The sequence below is a fragment of the Delphinus delphis genome, chromosome 4 (genome assembly GCF_949987515.2).
Source record: "Delphinus delphis chromosome 4, mDelDel1.2, whole genome shotgun sequence".
Classification (NCBI taxonomy): Eukaryota; Metazoa; Chordata; class Mammalia; order Artiodactyla; family Delphinidae; genus Delphinus; species Delphinus delphis.
In genome coordinates this window covers 143,083,981-143,096,490 of record NC_082686.1, presented here as the reverse complement: position 1 = coordinate 143,096,490, position 12,510 = coordinate 143,083,981, and positions in this window count along the sequence as shown.

The window sequence follows — 12,510 nt, the reverse complement described above, 5'->3', positions numbered from 1 at the left end:
AATAACTTAATTAATTAAAGAAAAAAGCCATGTGACCTTGGGAAAGTCACTTGAGATTGCCAGGCCTTAGTCTATCTGGAAATGAAGGAAAGATTCCTTTCCTAAGGGGCAAAAAGTATCTGTGACCATTCTCACATCGCTCAACTCTTCATGGAGATCTGCTGATTTGCAACCCAGCTCCTTTATATGGGCAGAACAAACTCTACAGAAAAGTGAGACAAGTAGTCAGATCCCAGAAGTTGGTACTGGGCCCTGTGCTGTCATACACTGAAGGCTTCTCTCCACCTGAAGTTTCTACATTTACATGTCATACATTTGTTAGTCGGTTTTGTTGTTGTTTTTGTTCCTTTTGCTTCACCTCCCACAAGTTAGAATACTGTGAAACACAGTTAACCGATTATTCTAGCACTCAAAAGCCCTTGTTTTCATGTAGAGCAGTTGCTGTATCCTACATGTTGGTATCTAGCCCACTTAGATGACAGATTCCAGTCTCATTGTCTCAAACAATTTTGCTTTCTCTTGTTTAAGCCTTTGATAGAAACGACCCTGTGATTCCGGGGGAAACCTCCTCTTCCCCCTTCACTGTTGTCTCCTCCACCTTTCCAGACACAAACAGTTCAGAGCAGGGGAAATAATTATGAACCCCTTCTCTATTTTGAATCATGTCCACTAGCATTTAATTTTTAAGGCTGGGTGAATTGCAGATTGAAAGAGTGCAGAGACGCAAACCAAGACGTTACTCTTGGGTTTGAACCTCAGCAAGGAAATTACAGTGTTGGCGTCCCCACCAGGATAAATTCGCCCTTCCTATTTTATTTCTTGACAGGTTCAAAGCATCAACTTAGAATATGGAAAATTACATCTCAGAATCCATCTCTTCTCAGTATCCAGTACACAGGTTCCAGTTCAATTTAGTTGTCAAGTCACATCAAGATTAATAACCCTTTAGGAGAGTAATCGTCTTACTCAACTAACTGAATGAATCTCCCTCAGTGGGAATTTTTTTTTTTTTTTGCGGGTACGCGGGCCTCTCACTGCTGTGGCCTCTCCCGCTGCGGAGCACAGGCTCCGGACGCGCAGGCTCAGCGGCCATGGCTCACGGGCGCAGCCGCTCCGCGGCATGTGGGATCTTCCCGGACCGGGGCACGAACCCGCGTCCCCTGCATCGGCAGGCGGACTCTCAACCACTGCGCCACCAGGGAAGCCCTCTCAGTGGGAATTTTGACGTGGCTAATCCATGGTCTCAGGAATCAGGGGGCTGGAAAGAAACTTAAGAGATGTCCTAGGTCACCTTCACATTTAGATTGAACCAAGTTCAAAATAAAGAGAATAATGAGATCTTTCCTTAAAACAGTCAAAGATTCATTAGTCTTTTTTTAGTAATTCAACGCTTATTTCAGTAGACTAATACAAAAAATCATTCACTTCTATTTTTCCAAGAGAAAGAGGAAAAGAAATGGTTTTGACGATCAGATGTTTAATACAGTTTAAACCCTAAGTGAAATTTGTACTTTAACTCATTAAGAATCTTTTAAAGAACCACGAATTTAATACCTTGGAAAAAATGGCTGAAATAAAGTGTGGGCATTTCTAAAATAAGTATACTGTTGGCATAGACAAGCAGTGGCATTCAGAGCAACTAATTCAAACTGCCAGAAATATGCTAAAATAATTCTGCACATTAACAAAGAAAATTTGAAAATTAATTTATATATTGTATTAGTCAGGAATCTTATTTGCAAGCAATACACTCTGGCTGATTTAATCAGAAAATGAATGAATTGAAATGATATCAGCTTCTTGCAGAGTTGAGTTGCTAGGAAGGATGGAAATCCATCAGGAAAAGGGGATAATAGACCACATCCCAACCAGGGTCAGGGTTGTACCACAAGACTTACCCAATGGAGACTCTGCTTCTGATGTCCTTGAAAACCAAACCCAATAGTTTATAAAATGTCCCCCAATGGTCCCAGACCCCAGACGTTACTACTGTACCTGCTACCCGAAAGTGTCCCAGAAATATATATATCCTCCACTGCTGCTGCCACCAGAATAAATGGGAATGAATGATACACTGTTCCTACTCCTTTGCATTTCTAGCTCCCAATACTTCAGTGGATCGACTGATCAACTTCAGGTCAAGTGGCTACAAGAGAGTTCACAAAAGCAACTATGTACCCTTTTGCTCTTCTGTTATGTGAACAAGGCTCTTCCTCCCACCAAGACTCGTAGGGTGGGGGGTGACAGTCAGGAGAGGCCAAGTTATGCTGCAGTAACCAACAACACCCCAAATCTTAGTGGCCCTAACATAAAACATTTTTGTTTCTTTCTTTTTCCTCTGTCAAAAACATTTTTGTTTCTTTCTTTCTTTTTTCTCTGTCACACTTACATATCTGCAACTAATTAGCTGGGAGCTCTGCTCTGTGTCGCTCTCTTATTCTCACTCAAGGACATGGACTGACAGTACAACCTCTGTGTGTAGCTGTAGGTCATCATGGCAAAGGGAGAGCACAGTGAAACATACACCAGCACTTAAAGCTTCTAACTGGAAGGAACACATGTCCTTCCCGCTTACCTTTAGCGGCCAAAGCCAGCTCTGTGGCCACACCCAAGTTCAAGAGGACGGGGAGATGCAGGAAAATACAGTGCTACCATTTGCTCAGCAAAAGAACCAGAAATACTTGATGGGCAGCACTCATGAATAGCGTAATGGTGAGTTCGCAAATATATGAAGGGGATTCAGACATCAGACGGTCAGCTGTTCTACATTAATGATAGTTAACATTTACTGGGCAGTTACCTTGTTCCAATCATGGCTGCTATTAAATTGCCTTATAGACCTTATCTCATTGAATTGATTCTTGTAGCATTATCCTCATTTATTAAGGAGGAAACTGAGGCTAAAGAGATTAGGTGACTTGCACAGGGTCACACACTAGGGAATGAAGAGCTGAGATTTCAACTTATAATTTTCAGGAACTGTAAGCTAAAGACCAAAAAAAAAAAAAAATTACAGTTTTTCCTGAATGAATGAACAATAATAGCCACAGAAAGTTCAAACAAAGGGGTGGCTGAAGACTCACGTGGGAAGTGAGGTTGATCTTCTGCTTCCCATCCTCTCGGTTCCTCTTCTCTTTTTGCTTCTTGCTCTCACGAATTCCGTGTGTCGATCCCAAGTCTCCTTCATGGAGACCTTGACCATGAGTTGTGGAGGGAAAGAAACCTGGGCCAAAGCCAGGGTCCTTATACCAGGCTTTGGACTGCAAGCAACTCCCAGCCACTCTGAGTCTCAGCCTGCTCAGCTGTAAAATGGTAATAACAACCTTAAATTAGAGGACTGTGGTAGAAGTACAATGTCACCAAAAAGTACTTTAAAAAGCAAACCTTATACATGTAGAATATTATTACTAGAAAGATGATGTAATGAAGAATGTCTGCTATGATAAGATACATCTGGAAAAATGAAAAAAGCTTCAAAACCCGAAAGGACGAACAGCTGAAGGAATTCCTAGCCAAAAGGGAGATATTTGGGGGAGTTATCCTTTTCAAACTTTTTTTGAAATAACACCAGATAGCATCCACACGCAAGATTTGTTTTGTTCTCCCTATATACCCTCATCAGTGAGAGCTTGCTAAAGCTGTCCCCTTCCTAAATAAATCTAATTCCCTAAGCCTGTCCTCCTAAGACTCTCTAATGCATTTCAGGAAACAGTGACACCACAAATCATGTTAAACCTTATTCATTTAGCTGATAATGGACAGTAATTAAATATGCCTTCTAGACAATATATTGTAGAATTCTGAAAATGATTCTGTTCATTTTGGGGGTGTCATTGGTGAAGTTAGGATTTCTAAATTCTTTCACTTTTATTGGGTAAGTGGATAGGAGAGGTCAATATGGATAAAACTTTCCCTCTATTCAGCACAGATGGAAAGCAAGAGCTGACACTTGGAGAAAATGTCAGTGCCAACTAAAAGTCTCCACTAAAACATCTCCCTTTACAGCCTGTCACGTGACTGCTGTGACCTAAAGTCACTCCTTCCATCCTTTTCTATTAATTAAGATAGCTTTTCATTGTTCGATTAGCGTAGAGACAATTGCTTATAAGCATTCCCATCCACAGCATGTCTAAATTCATGATCTAATGCTGTTTTTTCAAAGCCTGCTTTGTGCAAGGCAAACCCAGAGGCAGCAGATGGACACTTTCTGGTGCTAAGAGAGCTGTGTATTTATTATAAAACAGAATTCTGTTGCTTAAGAAACAGCTCATTTTATGCTTCCTTTACAATGAAAAAAAGGCATTCATCTTCTGTCACATACCCCAAAATTATCTTAGTTGGCATAAATAAGAGAGAAATAAGAAAAGGAAAGACCAACATGGGAAAAGTCTATAGTTTTCAGTTACTGTTGGATAAATTACCCACTCTTGTTTCTTTGGCAACCATTTTTTTTTAAAGCAGCATTAATTTCCTGAGACACGGAATACCTTTCAGGACCACATCAGATCTCTGACAGATTTTACTCACATCTTAAGCTATGCACATTGAGGAAGGTAAAAATTGCTCATCTTGCAAATCAAATACAAGTGACTATTTAGTCCTGATATTAATTTGTATTCTACTTCTCTGCCCCATAGGCTTGGATCACTGGCAAATAGCTACAACTTATTCCTTCGTGGTTTCAACCAGAACTTCTGGTTTTCAAAGAACAAAACTTGAATATTGTTTTGCAGAATGTTGGGACCTATTTTAGCCTCAGTTGTTTGCAAATACTCGTGTCAAATTGGCAACCATATACTGGAGGTATTATTCGCTTCTTCTCATTGATGAACTCTGATATCAAGAAGTTGATGAGGGGGGTGTTATTTTTTGAGTGAGTTCCTCCAAACTTCACATAGATATCAGCAAAGGGGGTAGCATGAAATTCACCATCCCTGTTCCCATGTATAGGCAGGGTTGCAAAAACACAACCCATTTTCCAAGTAAATAGTAGCAACAGCCTGAAAATGATCGAGATGGCAAATGTGACTCCAAAGAATGTCTCTTGTCTAACGCTATGGGTCACCATGGCTGTGCCTCTACATAAATGTAGCCTTCCTTGGCTGTCATCTCCCTTTGCTGTCACTTTCCCTCCCCTACTCCTCTGCAATTTCTTTCTGTAACTACTCAAACTTTCAGATGGGAACATTGCATTTCCCACTTTGCATTTATGTTTCTGCATCTTGGAAAGTGAATACTGCTTTATATTTCTGAAAGAAAGAAAGAAAAAAAGAAAGAAAGAGAAAGAAAGAAAGAAAGAAAGAAAGAAGAAAGAAGAAAGAAAGAAGAAAGAAAGAAAGAAAGAGAAAGAAAGAAAGAACAAGAAAAAAGAAGGAAAGGAAGGAAGGAAGAAAGAAAGAGGGAGGGAGGGAGGAAGGGAGAAAAAGTAGTTTCACTTGCATGATTTTAAAGTATTTCTTTCCCAGAGGCCTTTACTTCAAAAGAAAAAGAGAAAAAGAAGCTCCTCCCCACACTGAAAACCTCCCCAAGAGAGAATACAATCAACCACATTTAGTTCCTTCAGGGGGGAGAACGATCAGGCAGTCATCAGGCAACTCTTGCTGGGAAAATCTGGGACATGAGGGCCATTTCCACATATTTGTTAATTTAAAAATTAGAGTTTTATTTTACTGACTGTATAGAATGATTTATTTTCTTTTTCTGCATGTTGAACATATGCTCTTGTACTGAATTTTTATGATGCAATGCTTTAGAAAAAGCATTAGTATAAAACTTCTTTTAAACATCTCCAACTCTAAACCCTAAATGCCATTTCCCCTGTGAAGTAAGACTGTAAAGATGTGTAATTTGGGTTTTACAGGGCCTACTGTTACTAGAGAAAACAGTATAAGTCAACTTCTCATTAAAATGATATGTGTTCCATATTATAACTTTTAATTATGAACACTGACTCCAACTATGACTCATCATTCCCACAGGCTTTAAGACAAGAAAGTAAGAAAGCCAAGCAGAAGAATTTTATAATCAGTATTTGGGCAATAGCGGATTTGGGGTCTACTAGGATTGGAGAAACCCCCAAAATCTTCTCTGCCCCCCTTTATGAGAGACAATACATTGTCCTTTTGTCTAAGCCAGTTTCAGTATGGGACTCCTGTTACTTGTAGCTAATAGTATCCAAATATATAATATAGTGTTCTTAATTAAAAGCAAGAGTCCAGGGCTTCCCTGGTGGCGCAGTGGTTGAGAGTCCGCCTGCTGATGCAGGGAACGTGGGTTCGTGCCCCGGTCTGGGAGGATCCCACATGCCGCAGAGCGGCTGGGCCCGTGAGCCATGGCCGCTGAGCCTGCGCGTCCAGAGCCTGCGCTCCACAACGGGAGAGGCCACAACAGTGAGAGGCCCGCGTACCGCAAAAAAAAAAAAAAAAAAAAAAAGCAAGAGTCCAGCTCTGGATCACTTAGCCAGAAGAAAATATATTAGACAGATCCCTGAGGGATCACAGGACTGATTAGAGTCTGAGAGATCAGATTTGGAAATTAACACAAACCTGGGCCATTACAGAGGGCCATGATTTAGGAACCCATAAGAGTGTCACCAGTGTTACAGTCTTAATTAAACAGCTCCCTCCTCATTCTTGTGTTCTTTACTCAAGATTTAATATCTTGTTGGTCATGCTTAGATCACATCTACTCTTGGGGTCTGCAGACAGCAGGAAGGAATGGAAAGATTAACTCCCTTCATTTTCATACTAGGAAATGAGCAGCCTCACTCCAAGAAGATGTAAGACAGGTAAATCCCCAAAGGAACTGGAATATTAAGAGAAATGAGGGTGGACTCTGGGCAAATTACAATGACAAATAATTTAGCCAAAGAACATGGGCTTTGAAGTTAGATGGACTCCATTTATGAAGTGTGTGACCTTGAGCAAATTACTTCTTCCCTTCAAATATCAGTTTTTCAATCCGTAAGATGATCATGATTATGATGATGGAAATAACATCTGCTTTGTAGAATTCTTCCAAAGATCAAATAAAATAATGTGTACCAAAATCTTTAACACAGAAACCACAACAAAGGAGCTGTGGACCATCAATACCAGCTGCAGCATGGTTCTCAGTATTTCCAACCTGCTTTCTTGAGTGATCATTAACTTACAGGGTGTCCCATACTTTTTCCTTTACTTGTGATCCCCTAGTGGGATTAACAGTTGAATCACCCTCTTTGTCCCTTTACTCTGTCCATATCAGTACTCTCTTCCCAGTCAGCACTGACTAGGGAGGAGTGGGGTCCTAGGAAGTGACAGAGCCATGAAATGAAAGAAACCTGGATCACTGTGTGAAGCGATGCCTCTCCCAATCACAGATGTCTGCACGGAGCTGTGACGTTTAAGCCACTACACTTTGGGGGTTATTTCTTATTGCTTCCTCCTGTACCCCAAATAATACATAAGCTCTATATAAGTATTTGTTGAATATATGAATTATTTCCCCTAGTTTGTTTTTTCTATGCATGGTTCTTGTATTCTTGCAAGAGTGTTATAACTGAGGGTGTTATAAAGGTATGTTTATACAACACATAGTTTTCTATACTGCTTTCCTTTTGATATTTACAGTACTTTTTCCATGTTTCCATATTCTTGTGAACAGAATTTAATGATCATCAAAACCTCTTAGTGGATATTCCACAACTTAATAACTTATCGGTAGAAATTTACATTTTTGTTCATCTTTCACTCTTTTAATTTAATCCTGTAATGAATAACTTCATAATTGAAAATGCATCTGAACGTTATCTATTTTCGAATAATATTCAGACGGCTGTACTTCTTTTTTTTTTTTTTTTTTTTCCTGAGGTACGCGGGCCTCTCACTGTTGTGGCCTCTCCCGTTGCGGAGCACAGGCTCTGGACGCGCAGGCCCAGTGGCCATGGCTCACAGGCCCAGCCGCTCCGCGGCATATGGGATCCTCCTGGACCGGGGCACGAACCCGTGTCCCCTGCATCGGCAGGCGGACCCTCAACCACTGCGCCACCAGGGAAGCCCGGCTGTACTTCTTTTAACATGCAATCCTGTTTTGCTCAAAGTCTGTGAAAATGTTTAAGATAAACTTCTTCCAAGTCATGAGATAAACTTAGGTTTCATTCAAGACCAGTAACAGTTAGACTAAGCCTACTGTGCCTCGTATGCCTTTTCTCCTCTCTCCTGAAGGATGAAACAGCAGCATTCACCTCTGCTAAGGTGTTTGGTGTGCTTATATTTAAGGTCTGAATTGTTTCTTATTATTTTCAGAAGACAGACAGCAGCTGGCTCCCAGCTGAGGTTCCAGCAGTAACCAACTCATCAATCTTAAGGGATTGATCCTGACTTTAACTAATTTAATAGCAGAGTTAATCTTTTATACCTCAAATGTATAAAAAACAAACAAACATATAAAAAAACATATAAAAAACGTATAAAAAAACAAAAACAAAGCAAAAAAACTAAAATTGTGCCACGATAACTGATTTTTGAAAACCACTACCACCACCACAAAAACCTGCCAGCTGAGTCCTGGAATTCATTGTGTTACAAGAAACATGTTATGTTCATGGCAAGTAGTTGATAAACTAAGCAAAGTCTCTTCCATAACATTTTAGAGCTGTGTTTCTTTTGCTTTAGACCCTTAAATTTGGATATTTATTGATACAAAGGGAAAGAGCTGAAAGAATTATGCAGAACTTTGGGTCTCAGACCCCTCATACTCATGGCCCTTAAGCTTCCAAGGTGTGTTGTAAAAACACACTTAAAGTTTCTCATGAGTTAGCAAAATTAAAAAACTGAAGTGGAAGAAGAAAACAGATTCTGAAAATGGAATCAGGGAGATAGTCTTGAGAGGGCTGGCTTTACATCCCCAAGATCCTATCTTAGATGAATGGAAAATATGTCTGTCTCTATTCATTGGAGCAGAAAAAGGAGAAGACTCAAAATCATGCTGGAAAAAAAGGAGAACCTTGTATGGTAGTTTTTCTTCTCCTTGCCTTTGAATTTGCAGCTCCTGAGTTTTTGCTAGAAATTTTCTTAGCAAGTTTGCAACCATGACCAGTGTGTTTTGGGTATATTAGAAAGTGGTTTTAGTATCATCCTTGAGCAATCTGCTGATTCCGAAGGTGGAGAAAGAGCATTGGTCAAGTGACGGGCTGGACCAACCCAGACCACCTCTAATGTAACGCTGTCAGATGCACTCACACTCATCAATCATGGAACTTGTCAACCAAACTTAGTTAACTTAGTCTGACAATCAAGAGTGACACTCAGCTGCAGGGACAACTTTGCTCAATGTAGACAATCTCCCTTCATCAGTACACAAACCATGCAAAAACGTAATTGACCACTAAGCAAAAGTGTATCTAGAGACCCTGCCACAGACATTTCATGCTGTTGGGGCTTTCTGGACTCACCAGATGGACCATGAAGCATTACCATGAGAACTGCGAATCCACTTATTAAACATCTGATGAACACTCTATGATGTTACAGCCATTATTTTTCCATCTTACCTATTTTGCAGCATTTGGGACTTCCCAGTGTTACAACACGCTCATTCCATAATTGTGGAGAATCCAGCAGGTTGAGGTGAGCATTATCTCACCCTTTGAAAAAGGCACTAAGATGCCTCAATAGTTTGTTTCCAACTAGTGAAGCAGATTAAGCAGAGAGTTTCAGACTACTTTTATTGATGTCATCGGAGGATGGGACATCTGGGCACATTCTTTGTTCCCCCAAAAGGTTACTTCCAACATGAGAGGCCCTCAAACTGATAGTGTCTCAAAGTCTCTGATAATAGTTACTACAAATAATATAAATTAACTAAACCAAAGCAAACGGTAGACTAATTTCCTCTTTTCTGTATATGTCACTGTCAATCTTCTTCCTCTTCATTGCTTAACTTAACCTCTGAAGAATTTTTTTATGTGGTATGAGAGGTAGTAACTAGTTAATTGGGAAATTGAAACAAGCAGAGAACTCATTAAAAATCAGTCATCTGGTGAATGTATAAAGAAGATGTGGTATGTATATATAATGGAATATTAGCCAGAAAAAAGAATGAAATGCCATTTGCAGGAACATGGGTGGGATGGACCTAGAGATGATCATACTAAGTGAAGTAAGTGAGACAGAGAAAGACAAATATCATATGATGTCACTTATATGAGGAATCTAAAAAAAACAAAAGATACAAAATGAACTTATCTACAAAACAGAAAGACTCACAGACTTAGAGAATGAACTTATGGTTACCACAGGGGCAAGGGTTGGGGGGAGGGATAGATTGGGAGTTTGGGATTGACATGTACACACTGCTATATTTAAAATAGGTAACCAACAAGGACCTACTGTAAAAAAACAAACAAACAAACAGAATCATTCATCTGGGAAGGTCTTGGTGAGGTGATAACTTATGAGTTGATTCTACATGATGAGAAGGAGCCAGCTACGTGTCTGGAATATTCAGCAACCAATTGTAAGGCATGAGCTTAGAGTGCTGAACACACAGGAAGACGGCTTCTGTAGCTGGAGTGTGGTAAGCAAGGGGAGAGCTGGGGGGGAGTGGAGGGTGGTCTGGGCCATGCAGGATGTGATCAGGAGTTCAGCTTTTGTTCCAAGTGCAACTGGCAGCTCACCTGGAGCATTTTAAGTGGGAAAGTGATGTGATCTATTTGACATTTTAAAAGATCACTGCAGAGTAAAGAATTCATTGTGGAGAGACAAGAACAGTCCTAGGGAAGCCAGTCAGGAGGCTATTGTAGGAGCTGAGGGGAGAGCTAATGGTGGCTTGTAATAGAGTGATAGCTGTGGAAATGGAGGGAAGTGAATGAATTTCAGATATGCTTTGGAGGTAGAGGAAAAAGGAACTGTTTAGGATTGGTTAGGTGTATGAAAGAAAGTGAGTAATAAGGAATGACTCCTAGGCTTTGGCTGTAGAATGTTACGTAGTTGGTGGTACTCTACACTGAGACAGGGAGGCCAAAGGGATGAAAGGAGAAGAGAGATTCCATCAAGAGTTCTGACTTAGTCATGTTAAATTTCAAGGGCTTTTTGTAAATAAGGGCAGGCAAGGGGTAGTTGGTCTATGAATCTGGAACTCAAGATGGAAGTCAGGCCAGATGTATAGCTTTTATTTATAAATTTAAAGCCATGAGACTTGATGAGGTCACCTAAGAACAGAGACAGAAAAGAATAAAGAACCTATAACTGCAATGGAACCGTCTAGAAGAAGAGAAGGAAAGGAAATACAGATAGAAAAGGACACTGAATATGGAAGCCAGAGGAGTAGAAAAATAACCAAGTGTATGGTGTCCCGTAAACCAGGGGAACAAGGTGTTTCAGAAAGGCAGGTGGAGACAAAATCCACTGGATGTTTGCAAAAGATCAGGACTGCAAGTGATCACCGCTTCTGGCAATCTAGAGGTCATCCATGACCTACACAAAAGCCGCTTCGGAGAACTGGTCTACTGAAGTGAGTTGAGGAGGCTGGGGGGGGGTGGTCGGTGAGAGGAAAAGAAACTGATGGTGGTATTAACTCAACACGTTTATCTGTGAAAGAGAGCACAAAATGGCTGCAGTAGGTTAGGGGAGGATCATGGTCTACAGGTCTACAACATGGTCTTTGTTGTTGCTATTCTTTGTATATCTAGAGCAAGAATTCAGTAGAGCAGGACACACTTGTTGTGAACGGACCGGAGGGCAGAGCTGAGGAAATGACTACTTAAGAATGGGAGAGAGATGGAATCCAGAGCCCAGTGAATCTGCCCTTTGAGCGGATCAGGGATGTTGATCTTCTCTAACAGAAAGAGGAGAACTCGGGATCACAGGCCTCGACTGGAGAAAGACCCGCCGTTACCCAGAGTGACTTCGCCTCCACTGTGCAGGCTCAGAGACTCCCCAGTGCTGGGACTCAGAGGCTCAGCTCCGTCCCCAGCAAGACCTGACTTTCATGCCCCATTTCCAATCGCAGCCATCCTTTTCCCTCCCCAAGTTTCCATGTTCTTTCTACTCCAATTTCCCATCACTTTAAAAAGTGTAATTCAATGCTCCCTTCTTCAAGAAGCTCTTTCAGTCTACGTGAACTTCTCCTTTCTCTGAGTTCTAAAAGTTCCATGCCACCCTCATCTGGCATTTTATTATGTACTATTTGGGTCTCTAAATATTTCTTACCTTAGGTCTTGTTTGCATGATAGGATCAGAGGTCCATGAGACAGTAAAGATGTTTTTTAATATCTGGTCTTTTGTGGTGCCTAAAGGCCAGGAAGGATACTGTCTCATCTCAGAAACTACCTGATTGCTTGTGGATTGTTGCACAGGTAGAACAGAAGAGACCAGGACAGGAATGACAGAATAAATAGTCTTTCCGGTGAATATCCGCCATTACTACACAGTTAACCCCAAACTCTAGTTAATTTAGGGCAAATTAAGCTCTGCTGGGGCATATGGTATAAGCAACAGGGTGCCCAAAACATTGCCACTGCTAGCTCTT